The sequence below is a fragment of the Mesocricetus auratus genome, unplaced genomic scaffold, assembly GCF_017639785.1.
Source record: "Mesocricetus auratus isolate SY011 unplaced genomic scaffold, BCM_Maur_2.0 contig_4730_pilon_obj, whole genome shotgun sequence".
In the NCBI taxonomy this organism is placed as follows: Eukaryota; Metazoa; Chordata; class Mammalia; order Rodentia; family Cricetidae; genus Mesocricetus; species Mesocricetus auratus.
In genome coordinates this window covers 3,375-8,379 of record NW_024429674.1, presented here as the reverse complement: position 1 = coordinate 8,379, position 5,005 = coordinate 3,375, and the positions used below count along the sequence as shown (strand labels likewise).

Sequence of the window (5,005 nt, the reverse complement as noted above, 5' to 3'; positions counted from 1 at the left end):
TTGAATCCTCATTCATAGCCTGCTCTGTGCTTAAATACTCTTCCAGACCTCATTCCAAGGACTATCTCCCCTTCAGTGCTTTAGATCCAGAGCTGGACCTTGGCCCAAACTTGATTCTTTGGACAACTGAACAACAGTATGTAACCTGACAAGTCATCTATGCTTTCTTCATCGACCCCATTAGTGTGTCCTCTCAAACACCATTAGTCATTGTCTCTGATGGAAAAATTTTGGCTTTTTATGCATTCCTGCATTTTCTCCAGTAAAACATTGTAAGTTGCTGATGGATTATCTGTCACATAAATTCTGTATGCTGATTCACGTGTAGTTACAGACCTTGGCTTTCCTGTGCTCTGATTTTTCTTTTCTTACTTTTTTGAGATAAAGAAAAGTCTTACTTCTTCATTGGTACCTGATGCCAGTCCCCAAACCACAATCCCTTCAGTGTTACTTGAAGCAGGCCAGTGAGCTGGGATCTACTTGGAAGGCCTGAAAGCTGAAGGGGTAGGAATGGGGCTGACATTGCTACAGTGAGGTTGTCCAGACTGGTAGAGCACATTTGTAATGCTACTCTGTATCCACACACCGTCTATTCCAGGCTTCTAGCAAACTCACAAATACATACATAAATACAATGCACAAAACAGTGTGTCTGGGAGGCAGGTTTACTACAGAGGTTCAGCTGACAGTTACATCTCAGAATTCTAGGAAATATCACAGGGCTCCCAGAAATGTGCTCCATGTGTTCTCTCTTGCAGAAGAGCCCACCCTTTTATTTCAGTGTCTCATTTGTCCAGTACAGAGAGCTGCCATAGGTGGGTTTGGAGACATGAGACTTGGAATGCAGGGATCTGGACTGGCTGTGCTGACCCGATCCACTCAGGGTATCATGCAGAATGCCGTGCTGTATCAGCTGGTAGTGGCACTTCTGGTGGGCAGGCATGATGTGCATGAATGCTGTGAGTGCAATACCATGGTCTGCTCCAGGTTCCAGGGGCCCAGTGGAGCCAAAGACAGAGGGTTGTCTGAAAGGTTGGCCTGTCCCAGCATGAAATCCCTGCTTGTCAAATGTCTGTCTTGTTGTAGAAAGACCTAGTTGTATCTGGTAGGCCAGTAGTGCCTAAACACTTCTTTGCTATGCCCAGATCCAGGCGACTTGTTTGCTGCCTCTAATGATCCACCATAGCTACACTTGGTGTAGTCTCCTGCTGCTGTGCCCTAGGATAAATCATTATAAACTGTGCTGTAAGTGTGCTGAACGTAGCCACTGGCCTGATGAAAAGGATTAGGGGATTGCTGAATATCAGACCACGCTGTTTCACCGAGGATGGCTGGACAAGCATAGTAGGGCCATACTGGAGGGCATTGGGCACATCTGTATTATAGGGGGTTGGCCAAGATGGCTATAGCCAGGGGAGCAGAGCAGGATTCAAGAAGGGCTGCTGTGCCATGTGGTGCATCTGGAATTGGCTATGCTTTGTATGAAGTTTCGTCATTGAATATTCAGGGGATACAGAGTCTCCTCAGTCAAACTTTGTGATATCACCTGAATACAGATTATTATCCAAACTTCCTTCTTGGCTGGCAAGGGCTGTGTGTGCTCCAAAGTGAATGCCATAGTAATCCATTGGCAGCTGTGACCTCAACATCTGGGGATCATCATATCCGTAGAACACGTAAGCAGGAAACTGTACTCCAGGGACCAATAGGTACTGATTGTGTAGCAGAGGAGGAACTCCCTAAGGCAGGTTGGCAGTGCTTTGCCTGAGGTCACCTAGGCTGTGGCCTTGGTACTGCTGCTTGCTACACTCACAGTGGCCCCACCCAGGCACATGCTGCTCCCAGGCAAGACCATCCTCAAGGGTAGGGCCCTTGGGGCAGAGGTTGCAGTTGTTGAGAAGGGAGATGAGGATGGGGTGCTCTGCACACTGGCATGAGTGTGGGCATGCTTGCAGAACATTCTGCATGAACAGAGGAAGACTATTCTGGTGGCTGGAGAGAGAATGCTATGCTGAGAAGGGGGATGCTGGACACGTCACCAGACTGGGGAAAGGATGGCAACGTGGCAGAGTGCTGGGATGAAGAAGGCAGAAGTGCAGTGCAGGCAGTTTTGCTGGGTAGGGAGTCCACAGATGAGAGGGCTGAAGGGTCTGTCTGCTTTGGACCTGAAATGGATGAAGTACTGTCTACTGTGTTATGACTTCTGGCACCAAAATGTCCATTTGCAACTGACACTGCAGCTGAATCTGGGGGGTACACAGGGCTTTGGTATGCAATCCCGATATGGACAGACTTCTGGTGATAAGGGGAAGACGTTGTCGTTGAGGTAGTGGAGCTCAAGGAAGAGCTGGACAGACTGTAGGAGGTAATGATGGAACTTGTGTTGGTGGAGTTCTGTACAGCACTGTTCTTGGGTAAAGAGGCATTGAAAATGTCACTTAAAGACTTTGGGTACAAGCTGATGGACATCTGATTTTTTTTCACTGGCGAAATTTGCTGATCAAAAATCAGAAAGAGATGGTTCTGATCCAAATTCCAGAGTTCCAAACTGAATATTTAACTCTGTGACTTCTGCATAACCAGGCATTTCCACTGCTGTAGCGGGAACCTTAGAACCTGGAGGTGGAGGTATCTGGTGCTTGGGCGTTTGATGTGGTTGGGCTGCGGTTGGTGGGCAGACACAATATTTTCAACAGCCATGTTGGGAAGTGTCAAAAGTCTGTTCGCGGAAAAAGGGCCATCTCCAGGTGTTGAATCTTGTTTTTTTGCCTGGGAAGGAAAGGACTCCAAACCATGAGAAGGAAGACTGACTGCCAGGGTCTGCTGCTTCTGTCGCTGGCTCCAGTGCTTAACAACTGGGGATGGCTTAGGCTGAGATTTGTAGTCAAAGTGAATTAGGGAAGAGGACTGGGATGCTGAGGGCTTGAGGTCCCAAGATGCACTAGAGGCTGGGGGACTTTTACTGTTTTGCTGTGCAGTTGACATAGCAGCAACCATGCTCCAAGTTGGTGCTTTCAACTTGGCCCAAATCTGGGAGTTGGAGATATTCAACATCTTCGATGGGGCCGATTCTCCAAATCTGGAGCCCAGGAAGGAAGACAGTCTCTGACGAGAGTAGGCATTGGCAGAAGGGGACCCACCAGTCCCTTGTTCCTTCTGATGACTGTGTTGAGAATTTGTGAAGACAAGTCCTTGCCAGGAGCTGTGCCACTGGGATGTTTCAAACGAGTTTTCTTCTGCGGGTTCAGTGAGAGGGACAGTCTTCTGCAGCAAGGCAACACGATCAACGCTTTGCCCAGGAGTGCTGTGGTTTTCTGCTGGAACAAAGGATGCAGTGAAAAATTGGGTTTCAGAAAGGGCTTCAGTCCATTCTTCTCTTGTGCACTCTTCCCCAGAATTTTTCCGTGAACCTTTAAGTCCAGAAATCCTTTTATTTGGAACCTCCTGATATGTCCTGTGAGGCTATCCCATCCCTTCAGTGCCCTCATTTGTACCATTCAGAGCAGCTTCCCAACTCCCGACATTTTCCCTTTGCTATCTGTAAATGCAGACTCTGACTAGTCTGCGGGGTTCAAAGTCCCCATGCTTTGAGGAGAGAACCTTCCTTCCCTGCTGCCCCTGTAACATCCATCTCCTCTGCATCTGCCCTGCCTGCCTCGCTCTGAAGGCTTGACTCCTTGGTTGCTATCAATTCCATTCTCCTTACCTTTGAACTCTCTGCCTCTGTTGCCACCTCTTCCTTTCAGGTTGTTGCTTCCCCTTCCATGATTTGTTTTTCTCTCAGTTCTCTTCTCTTTGATTTTTTTGTTTTCTGGCCTTTTTTCCCAAAATTCTTCTTCTTCCCCCCTACAGTCTCCCATGGTGTTGTGTCTAGATCTCCTTCCAGCAGCATATTGACAGCTGTGTTCACATCTCCATCGCAGTCATGTACAGCCACTATACTTTCTTGTTGACTAATTCCTGTCACTTCCATAAGCTGGTGAACTTTACCTTCAAAGTTTGAATCATTCTAATCAAAGATCACTTGAGCAAGCTGCCTGTGTTCAGTTGTTCCTTGTACCACTTGTTTCTGTGGCTGTGCTGCATGTGCTGTTGGCTTCTGTGCATTTTCCTGCAAAAGTGGACAACGATCATTGCTCATCGAAGTCATCATATACAGAATGTATAAAATAATGTATTTACAAAATGTTGTTGGACTCCAGATACACTGTTGCCACAGGTATTTATCTGCCAATATACCCCTACTGTGCTCTGATATTTCTGCTGGAGATAGTTTGCAGTTCAAACTTGATCCAAAGTGAAGAACTGGAGATTTATTTTTCTTCACCCTGGAGACACAGGAATAGCCTTGATTTATAATTTGAGATTATGTTACTTATGTGGAACCACTTCTATGAGGTAAAATATTGGATGTCATTTAAATTTTCAATGCAGATTTCAAGATTAGTTTCACAGAAGACAGTCAATGCCACTGGGGACTTTTACATCATTCCATTTTCTAGATTGAATCTTAGGTCCATAGGTAAGTAGTTTTAAGCAGCATACACAACTTTTGAATAGTTGGAACATATTATACACTCATTATACAATACTCTGCTTTGGTTCTTCCTGTATTACAAAGAAACATTCATAGGAATCACCCTCACTGACTTAAAGCTCTATTATAAAGCTATACTTCTGAAAACAGCTTGGATTGGCACAAAAATAGACAGGTAGACCAATGGAAATTAATTGAACACCCAGATGTTTACCCACACACCTCCGGATACCTGATTTTTGACAAAGAAGCAAAAATCATACAATGGAAAAAAGAAAGCATCTTCAGCAAATGGTGGTGGTAAAATTGGATATTAGCATGTAGAAGACTGCAGATAGATCTATATCTATCACCAGGCACAAAGCTTAAGTCCAAATGGATCAAAGACCTCAATATAAATCAAGCCCCTCTGAAACTCTTAGAAGAGAAATTGGGAGGTACTCTTTAATGAATTTAAACAGGAGACTG

At 45.5% G+C, this 5,005-nt stretch overlaps 1 pseudogene; it reads right to left on the bottom strand.

Moving 5' to 3' along the window:
* Positions 1–772: 772 nt before the first annotated feature.
* Positions 773–4,153, bottom strand: LOC121137999 (annotated as a pseudogene).
* Between the last annotated feature and the right edge of the window lie 852 nt (positions 4,154–5,005).